Below are 10,967 nucleotides of genomic sequence, written 5' to 3'. Positions count from 1 at the left end.
TATTTTTTTTTATTCTTATTCTTTTTGACAACTTTTGCATAAATTTACATCCTACTCTGTGGTAAACATTTTCTTTCGGTACCTAGGCTCGTTCAACTATACAATCCACTCTATCTTTTTTTGGTATAATAAATTATTTTTTGCTTTCTTTTTTACCTATGTACATAATCTACTCACCGTGGGTGGTTTCATCCATTATTTCCTGGCATGACATTTAATTACTAATAAAGTTAAGTAAACGTCTACAACTACACATATTTAACGGAGGATGTGCACGTTCGTGCATAAGGACAAAACTTTGGTGGAGGTGGAGTGGAGAACGGCACTGTCCTCTTGGCGACACCCGTGCCACTTCCACGTAGGGGAGGTCCCTGTCACGGACACTAATTTTCTTCGTAGTAGTCTCACGATTAATACACGTAAAGAAAAAGAACTAAAAGCCCAATTCGGCTTTGAACATCTGAAATCCACTTGACAGCAAAAGAACAAGAGAAACATTTGTTTCGAACACAGGTCTAACCCTTCGAAATACTAAATCATAGAGAAACACGTTAGTAGCGTCGATAATCACGTGATACCAGGGACGCCCTACTGCAACCAAGACATGTTACGGCGCAAACGTCAAACAGGGACTTCGTAGTAGAAGGCTTTGTATGCAATAACTTAAGCTCTATTTCTTCCTTTTTGGCTACATTAAAGTAAGCTTTGTAATTTATTCATTTTGGCTACATTAAAGTAAGGTTTGTAATGTATTCATTGTAGCTACATTAAGATGACTTGCTGTGTGCAAGAGTGATTGGATTGTCCAGTAGCTAGATGATGAGAGCCGCTGTAAATTTCAAAGTGTGAAATTTCCTGTAAGTCACACCACGGCAGAGGTACTACAGAGTCTTTTAAATCTCATTACTGGGGTTCACACATTGCGTTATGCTGTTGTCGCCTCACAGCAACACGTTGTCGCGTTCGATTCTCAGCTAGAGCGTCTTTGTGTGGAGGCATGCGTGAATGGGCGTGCCTTCGTTGGAGGTTGTGCGTCAGAGCTGGTAACTCGGAGTCGGCACGTAAAATTCCACTACCAAACATTAGCGGACCGGAGTTCCGCTCTGGCGACCCCTAACCGGGATAAGCCGAAAGACACGACAACAGCAAGTGTGCAGCTGTTGGAGTAGTAGTGCTCCGACTCATTTACCTCTGTGCTGTATTTTACTCTGCTTAGTTTAAAATGCCCATTTTTCTACTTCTGCAACGCGAGGTCAGGTACAGTGTGTGTTCGATTCCCGTTTGTTATTTATACAGTACAACATGGCCCAGTGGGTTTTATTAGCTGTAACTTCTAGATTATATTATGTATATTAATATTATTGTTCCATTTATTATTTGAATCCCGGACTGTAGCTCTCACCCTTCCGTGTCCAAAGTTAGGAACACTAGCCCGCAAAATGTGGAACACATACTAATGGCTTACTAACAACTTCAGCCAGGAAGGTCATAGGATGTATGCTGGTTTTACTTATAAAGAAGATTTTTTAATGAATTAATATGATCCATTTATGTTTACAATGGATTTCACTTAAAAAAAATCCTAACACTGAATGTGTGACAGTCTTTCAATGTGGAACTTTGAGGGAACTTCGTGGAACATGAACTTTTGAAGACCCCAAATGAGGTATGCTCCTTGTAATGAGGTACACTTGAGAGGGATGCAACTGTCCCTGATTTTAACTCGGGTTTAAGGCATACTCTCACAACTGTACATATTTTTGCAGAGTGTCCAGATTTTTGCCCAATATTTGTGGTCTATTCCTCATGAAATTTGTGGTCTTCTGCATTTTTGTGGCAAATCAGTGAGGACTGAATTCACTAAATAATGACAGGCATTTGCATTTCAGACTTCACATCCTTCAGAAAATGCATTAACACAAGACCTTTTATTCTAGCAACTTTCCATGTTTATAAGAGCGATATTTAAATGTTGTTCCTAGTTTTGGGGCTTTGTCCCCCATTATTATTGGCTTTGTCCACATAGCTCTCAACCTTCCATCTCCAAAATGAGGAAGACTTCCTCTCATAATGTGGAACAAATGGGCAAAATTTGGAACACTTACTAATGGCTTACTAACAGCTTCATGTAGGAAGTTGTTAGGATGGCTAAAATGTGATATTCTTACTTATAGAATAGGTCTTTTAATGAAATAATATAATTCAGTTAGCTTTACCACTGGTATCAGTTAAAATAATGCTAACACTGAATGTGTGACAGACCCTTTCAATGTGGAACTTCGAGGAACATGAACTTTTAAGACCCCAAATGAGGAATGTTCCTCAAAATGAGATACACTTGAGAGGTATGTTGTCCAGATTTTTTGTGCTAAGAGGTTGAGAGGTACGGTTTAAGCCCAGTCCCTCTTAATCCCTCCTGATATCGGCGACCTTTGGAGAAAGTCAGCAAAGTACTCTTAATAAATAATGACAATAATTAAGGTTATTAAGTCACATCCTCATATTCTGTCAATGTCTCAAGTTAATATCACTAATATTTTAAAAAGTGTCACTGATTGTTCCGGATTATTTCTGGACGGGTCCCTAAATTCTTTGAGATTTGTCCTCATTCAGTTAAGAACTATGACCTGAGTTGTTTTTTCTTACTGTGATTTATGTGCAGTCTGAATAATGCCATGTCATTATTAATAGTAATGTGAAACAAAGAGGTGCAGAACTGCTGTAGGAGATTCCAGTAAATTCAGGTGCATACCTGTCAGCCTCTGAGCATTAAAAAGTCATAATACTAGTGGTTAAATATAACATCACAGAGTCAAAAAGAGGAACACTTGTGTCTTATTTTTTTATTAGAAAAGAAGGTTGGTAGACAGTTGATCCTGTGTCATTAATGATAATCCTTGTATTAGTTTAGATCGGTTAATAATTTCTGTACCCTTAAACAGGTCCAACCTAAATTAGCAAATGTAGAAGGAGCAAGGCTAAAATTCAAAGTCAAAATGAAAGTGCTTTACTTCAGTGGTAGCAGCTGGGAATTATGTTCATTGTTACATTTCGTTTTTTGTTATTTTTTTAATGTGATAACAGGTGGAGGAGGAGGGGTTCTGGTTGAGAAAGTCCAGTTTACGTTCAGGTCCCATCCAAAATGGTAAATGTACTTTCACAGGATTCAGCTACTATATCCCATGAAATAGAATGTAAGATGGGAGAGGAGCAGTTTGGATTCAGATCAGGATGTAGTTCAATCGTTTGCAGTGAGACAGATACTTGAGAAGAAGCTAGAGATGAGGAGAGAGTCCAGCTGTGCATTCCTTTACTTGGAGAAAGCGTAAAATAGGGTCCCAAGAAAGCTGATCTGGGCAGTACTGTGGTGGTTTGAAGTCCCAGAAACATTTTTGGAATTAGTGCAGGCTATGTACAAGGACCCAGTGACTCAAGTGCGAACAGTATTCAACCTCACAGAGGGGTTCCCAGTAGGAGTGGATGTACACCAGGGTTCAGCTCTGAGCCACTGCTGTTCATACTGGTGATGGACTACATTAGCAAACAGGTCGGAGGGGACAGATCAACAAAGTTGCTGTATGCAGACTTTGTGGCATTGCAGGCAGACTGAGCTAGAATTTCAGTAAGGATAGTAGAATGGAATGCAAAACTGAAGGCACATGGGATGAAACTAAACACAGATAAAATGGTGGTAATGGCAACAAATTGGGGAAATCAGAATAAGCTGAGAATAGAGATAGAAGGGAAGATAGTGGAACAAGTAAACAGCTTCAAGTATCTGGGAGGGGTGGTTGAGGGGAAGGGAAGTCTGAATGAAGAGGTCAGCTCGAATCAGAGGGGCTGCGGCCAACTGGCATAGAGTGTCCGGTGTAGTCTATGGCAGAAGAATGCCAAAGAAGCTGAAAAGTAATGTGTATAAGACAGTGGTGCAACCAGTACTACTGTATGGTACAGAAACGTGGGAAGTAAAGGCAGAAGAGTTAAAGAAACTAGAGGTGATGGAAATTAAGTGCCTGAGAAGGGTGGTAGGATGCACACTGTGGGACAGACAAAGAAATTAGGACATAAGAGCAGAAACCAAAGTAGTTGCAGAAAAGATCAAAGAGAACAGATCAAGGTGGTTTGGACACGTGCAGAAAAGCAGAAGACAATCTGGTGAGGAAGATTTGGGACAGACTGGAAGAGGAAGCGAGGATATCCAGCAAAGAGGTGGATGGATTGTGTGAAAGAATATCTGCAACAGTCAGGCATGCGTGTTGAAGAAGGCAGGAGTGTGGCACTGAATCGAAAGAGTTGGCGACAGTTAACACAATACCCTGACCCCATATAGAAAAAGAATGGGAAAACGGGAGGCTGATGATGATGATAATTCAGATCCTAAGGGATCGTCCTTGGCACCTGTCTTAGCCTCTTCTTTTGAGAGGGTTCTCACTAGATCAAGGGAGGAGGTCTGTTGCATGCACTCTGCCCCATCATGACTGCCTCTGGATCCTTTTCCTCCTCCTTACTTTCATCCTGTCCGGTAGGGATAGCCAACCTTGGAAGGCTGAAGGTGTTTTGCTTGATGAGTTCCCCTTCCAGTTCTGAACATGAGAAAGGTTTACAAAAGTAAATGGAAGAGGTTTGCTGTCTGGGCTTCCTCTAAAGGCTTAGATCCTTTCTCAGTACCTTTACAATTGATTCTGGATTTTTTCGGCAGGATTATTCCATGAAGGTGGTATACGGTGAAAGGAAATGTGCAAGGCCAAACAGCAGTTTTCAAATTAATATGGTTTGCTTTGCAAGAACAGTTATGTTCAGCTTAGATATTAATAACATATAGCTGTGGGCATTACTGTAAATGCATCCTGTTATAGAAAAAAAGGAAGTTGACTTTCTTGGCTTTCAGATGCAGAAATAAATAAATAAAATACAGACAGGTCATGTGACACAAAGATGACGTGGAGAAACTTTTGTGAAATCTTCAGATACAACAAGGACCAGAAAAGGGCATGAAATAACCATGGCCTTTTTCATGACACAGACAGAAACCAGAAGAATAAGTCACAAGGACATTAAAAATAACATTGGCTGAAAAGAGTATATAAACTGGAAAGTATGTTTCATTCAGGAGTGACGTTTTAGACTGTGTGCGCCTTAGTCTATTCATCTGTCTAGCTGTGTTATAATAGAATTGAAATAGCTCTGACAGAATTAACTGTTTGGCAAGAATTTGTTGTGAGACAAATAAAGTATAACAGATACAGTAGTACGGAGTTTATCTGGTCTACTTTTGGACATTTTCTTCAGTGACATTTCTTCAGAGGCAAAATAAAGACCTCTGCTTGACATTTCTTCAGAAAAGAAAGAAATACATTTCTTCAGTGGCGAGCCTTGGCCAGTGGCTGTGACCATATATCTGTTACCAGCAGTTAATATTACAGAGGGATCCCTACGACTTACTACGTTAGTTCAACAGACTGACAGTTCCAGTGCTTTAACAGAGAAACAGTTTCAGTACTTCGTTGGTGGACACAGAGCACCGCTGTGAAAGCTGTCCTGCGTCGGACCACCTACAATTCATCTGTGGAGAAACTCCGTCCTTTTCCAGATTGACTTCAGCCTGATCACTTGCTTGTCTTCTGCATAAATAATGGTACTTTCTTCACAGTTAGGTTGTGTGTTAGGGCTGGCAACTCAGCACATAAAAATAAACTGCCAATCATTAGCGGGTCGGAGTTCCGATGTGGCGACCCCTAACCGGGAAAAGCCGAAAGACACAACAACAACTTTCTTCACAGTTATAACATGGATGCAAGTACAGACAGTTAACTTTACAGTGCCCACATATTGTATGTATAAGTTTACATGGTTTAAACCTTCTGTGTCAGACATAAAATGTAAATCTGAAATGTTTGATGTTCAGACATTAGTTAACAGCTGTGTTTTTTAATGTATAAATGCCAATAATCCATCCACAAAATGTACAGCAATTCATAAAGACTGTTTTTTATGTGGAAGTAACTTTCCTAACTTCTGTCTATTTTGTCACAGGAGTCTAGTATAGGTTCATAGGTTCATACTAGGCTATCTGCCCTAGGGCATTTATAAGCCTAGCCAGAGTGTGTATGGCTTTCGCCACCCATTTTAAATTAATTTTGCTATGCCCTTTTTCGAGGTTAGTATACTGTGCCTCTGTCTAACAGTGACACAGAAGTGATATACCCGGGGTAAACCTACGATCTCCCATCCACTCATCAAGATTCCTCTTGAAGAGAGTCAATGAGGGACTCTGCCTAACCTGGACTGGGATTTTATTCCAGAGTGAAAGGAGCCTCTGGGTTATGAATCTGTCCCTCCAGCATGTCCTATTTATTTCAGTGCTGAGGTTTAAGTCCCTCGAGCACGTAGCTCAATGGGATTTGGATTTTCTGAGGTGCAGCATGTCCATTAATTCCGGGTTGGACATGGCTTTATACGTCAGGCACAGATCGCCTCTGAGCAGGCGGTATGCCACTGAGTAGAGCTGGAGTTTCTTTAACCGGGCAGCATATGGCATCTGTTTGAGCCCCTTGATCCTCTTGGTGAGGTACTTTTGGAGTCTTTCCAGTTGCTGCAGGTGTCTGGTAAGGTACATCCCAAAAGGGGCATTGTACTCAATTATGGGCCTGATGAGGGATGAGTAAAGAGGCACGATGACCTCCCCTGATCTAGATGTGAATCCCTTCATGATTAGGTGGGCTTTATAAAATGTTTTTCTAACCACTTTGGCCACGTGGTTGTCAAATGAGAGATTGCTATCAACATGGGTCCCCGGGTCCCTAATTACTTCTTCTGTACTTAATAGATTACACCTATGTGGTAATTTGTGGGCACTTTGTTTTTGCCAAAGGGGATGACTATACACTTTTTGGCATTTAGCTTGAGGCCATGGCTCTGGCACCAGTTGTCTGTTTCTATGAGGCCCTTTTGGAGGATGCTTGTGTCGGCTGGAGAGTCTATTATGGCGCCCAGTTTGCAGTCATCTGCGAACTTGGTCAGCCACAGTCCTTCCATGTTGGCCTGTACCTCCGAGAAATATATACCGAACAAGAGAGGTCCCAAGACTGAGCCTTGTGGGACTCCACTTGTAACTGGTTTGGAGTCTGACATGATTCCAGCTATTCTAACCATGTGGGTTCTGTCCTTGAGCCAGTTTGCAACCCATCTAGTGACATAGGGGTTTATATTTAAGCTGGTGAGCTTATCTATAATGCCCGAGTGGGGTATTGTATCGAAGGCTTTTGCGAGGTCCAGGTAGGCTGTGTGGACCACCTTCCCCTTGTCAATGGCCTTGGTGACTGTTTCAAAGAAATTGACCAGGTTTAAGAGGCAGGATCTGCCCTTAACAAAGCCGAACTGGGTAGGATCCAGTGTCTGTAGGTCCCCAATATCTTTATTTATAAGGTCCATGATGATCCTTTCCATAGCTTTGCAGACCAAGCTAGTGAGACTTCTGGGGCGATAGTTTCCAGGATCCGTTGAGGCACCACCTTTGTAGAGAGGGACCACTGTTGCTGTACACCACTTTTTGGGTACATATCCTGTAGTAAGGCTAAGATTGAACAGAAGTTTTAGGTTTGGGTTTAGCTCTTCTTGGAGTTCATGTAGGACGCAGCCCGGGACACCGTCTGGTCCCATTGATGCTGTGTTTCTTGCTTTGGAGAGGGCATCTCTTACCTGAGCATCTGAGATGTCAGGGGGGCAGCACTCTGCTGGGATAGATATTAGCCCTTTTGGTTGGGGGGGGGAGAAGTTTGCGCTGAACCTGTCAGCTAGGATGTTGGCAATGTCTGTGGGTTCTGTGTATTTTTTGTCATTTTGGACTAATTCTGAGCATATCTGGGAATTCCCACCCAGGTTCCTAACATAACTAAAGAAAGCCTTGTGATTATCCTTAGTGTCCTGTGCAATTTTTCTCTCGAAGCTGGCCTTAGACGATTTTATGAGTGCCCGTAGTTTTTTGCTAATACTGATCAGAGATGCCTTCCCTTTTTGGGATTTTGCTCTGTCATGTACTAGCTTCCTCCTTCTATTGTATAGTTTGTTTATGGCTGGGGTCCAGCAGACAGGACGTCTGCCTTTGGGGGATTGAGTCTTGGTTTTATTTGGGATTGCATGATCCATGCATTCCTGAAGGTGTTCATAGAATAAGTTTATAAAGGATTTTGTGGTCTGGGCCGTATTATCCACAGGCCCGGGGGCTTTGAAGGATTCCACCTCGGTTTTGAGGAGTGTGAAATTTGCTTTAGAGAAGTTTAGTTAGTATATAAACTATACCGTAAGATATATCCTGGTCTGATAAACAGTCTGTTTGATTCTAGCTTTGTTAGTTCTTCACATGTACAACAGTTAAATGTACCTTCTGCAGTCACCTAAATCTCATACAGTACAAGTGTATGCAATTATTGTTAGTAATGTAATAGATTACATAAACATGTTATTTATGTTAAATTTTGCAAATGCACAAAAACAATAAAGTTCTAACATAGTACAGTGTGCTATCAGTATTAACCTTTTAAAGAAAAGATTTTCACAGCTTTTCAAAATTTTCCTGCAGACCGTAGTTGTTGTTGTCTTTCGGCTTTTCCCGGTTAGGGGTCGCCACAGCGGAACTCTGGCCCACTAATGATTGGCAGTAGATTTTCATGAACGCCGAGGTGCCAGCTCGACGTTCAACCTTCAGCGAAGGCACACCCATTTACGCATGTCTTTCGAACGCCCACCAAACCGTGGGGAGGACATGCAGACTCCACACAGAAGGCACTCCCCGCACTCCAGCCGAGAATCGAACGGGAGAGCCTCTTGTAGTAAGGGACAATAATGCCATTTAGAGGAACAGACTCAGCATAGCATTCAGACTTTACATCATGACATTTCTGGTTTAACGTAACAATCACATAGAGCCCAACAACATTTACTAAGGGCACAAACTACAGAGGTTAATCTGACAAGACAGTTAGAAGAAGCCCAGCAAGGTTTACATTGAGCAGGGTTCAGCAGAAATGACAGTTATTTCTCCTGCTGATATATCTCAGTAGTCTTGTTTGTAGACTCTGCCTCAGTGGCAAGACAAAAAGAAGTAATCATTTTGTTTCAATATGTTGGCATGTAAACAATGGTTGACATACACTGTGTGGTTTATTTCAAATAATGCTTTATTTAAATGTTTTTTGCATTTACACATGCCAGTTTGGGTCAGAAGGGGAAAGAGGAATTATCAACAGTGTTGGCAAACCCCTAAAACATGCTCCAGTATGAGAGTTATGAACATTCATTCTCAAAATGATTTACAGGGAAAGTTTAGTATTGTCAAAATCAAAGCACATTAAAAAATATACAGAAAAGGCAACAGTAAATGCTTTGGCAAAGCAAAGCAAACAGCTAAAACAGGTGAGTGTCTAGACTCACGTAACTGTTTTACAGACAGTCTAAATAGCATGACAGAAAAAACAAAATAATGTTTTAGTCAGGCAAGATGTTATGTTAAAGCAATTCCATCAGACAGCTCATGACATTCTGCAAAATGCATATGCAGCTTTAAAATCAGTTTCTGCCTAACAGACAGATACAGACTTGGAGATTAAGCCAGAGTGACAGACAGTTTAAAAAAGTATGCAGTCTTGCAGATGCACATAGCAAATGTACACAAACAGCTTGTAGACTACATGGTGAAAGGAAGGGGATGTACTACATGGTCTGATAAAAAACAAACACAAGGGGGACATGAGCAGCTTCTGCTCCACCAGGGTTACAGACATAGAACCAAGTTCAGAAAAACAGGTGATATGTTTTACTTGTAAGAAAATAGGTCCCATTATAATAGTGCTTCTTCAAACCCAAAAATAGTGAAAGAAATCAAGATAAAAAATACATTAAGGGATCAGTCACAGGACAAACACAGAGGGATACATAAAAAATAAAGTATAGCCTATGAAATACCAAATCATGGCAGGCAATAGGCATTAAAGCAATACATTAACAAAAGACAGGTTATCAGTTGGCAGCTAAGTACAGGGATCTTTTAAAGCAATGGAAGACAATGTTAGTATACAAAACTCAATGTTAATTAATTAAACAAAGGGGACAGTAAAAGACAGAAAAATACTTTACTGGTTTAATAAGCCAGGACAGATTCAAAATGAACACAAATAACCTACAGCCATATAGACATAAAGTTAAAGTTAATACAGATACAATGTAAAGTTAAAGTTAATACAAATACAGTAAATGCATTTACAGTAGTGCAAATGGTATATGCAAAACTAAACAATGCAATTAAATGTTGGGTATGTAAGTCCACATGTATGTCTGGAAATTGAGTAACATTTACGGCAATACCTATGACAAATCCTAAATGGCAAAAGGTTCTATAGTAACAAGTGAGGGTCAACCCCCCCACATTAAAAGTACAGTATGCCTCCAAAGACAGCTTATGCATACAGCAAACAGGATCAGTATTGGTAAAAAACAGTGACTGTAATGTCATATTTTCAAAAGAATGTCTTACATCAAATATAACAGCAAACAGTCTTATAAACAAACTAGTACAGCAAAAACATAATTCGTCAAACTGGTGTAACTGCCATCTGGGTAATAATACACAGCAATACATACAGCTAATAAAGTACAGAGTCATTACAAGTAGCATTTTTCAGCTAATAAAAATCCAAGCAAAAGCAGCACACCATGTTGATTCATAAAAATCAGTATAAATTAATAACAAACAGTATAAGTACAGTAACAGTCTGTTAGTCTTACAAAAGTTTAAATTTGTTTCTATAATAGCAATCTATGAACAAGACAAGGCAATCTAAAACAGTTACAAAGAAAAAATGGGAAGTGATACTCAGATATAATAAATCATGAGAACAGGGACATCGTGATCGGATACTTGATTTCAATATATTTTGGACATGCAAAATTTGTTTGCAAAGGCATGTGACAAG

At 40.3% G+C, this 10,967-nt stretch overlaps 1 protein-coding gene across 3 annotated transcripts in view; it reads left to right on the top strand.

Moving 5' to 3' along the window:
- The first annotated feature begins 359 nt into the window (after window positions 1–359).
- Window positions 360–10,967, top strand: part of THTPA (thiamine triphosphatase) — a 474,859-nt gene continuing 464,251 nt past the window's right edge. The window contains exon 1 of one of the 3 annotated variants that reach the window (XM_044058686.1): window positions 360–698. The gene's annotated coding sequence lies outside the window, so the exon portion shown is untranslated. Of the gene's footprint in view, window positions 699–1,140; window positions 1,258–10,967 lie in introns of those variants that run through there. The other 2 variants (XM_044058688.1, XM_044058687.1) reach the window with 2 other exon arrangements.

Source organism: Protopterus annectens, chromosome 16.part0 (genome assembly GCF_019279795.1).
Source record: "Protopterus annectens isolate FY-2018-M chromosome 16.part0, PAN1.0, whole genome shotgun sequence".
Taxonomy (NCBI): Eukaryota; Metazoa; Chordata; order Ceratodontiformes; family Protopteridae; genus Protopterus; species Protopterus annectens.
This window is presented reverse-complemented; position numbering and strand designations above follow the sequence as displayed.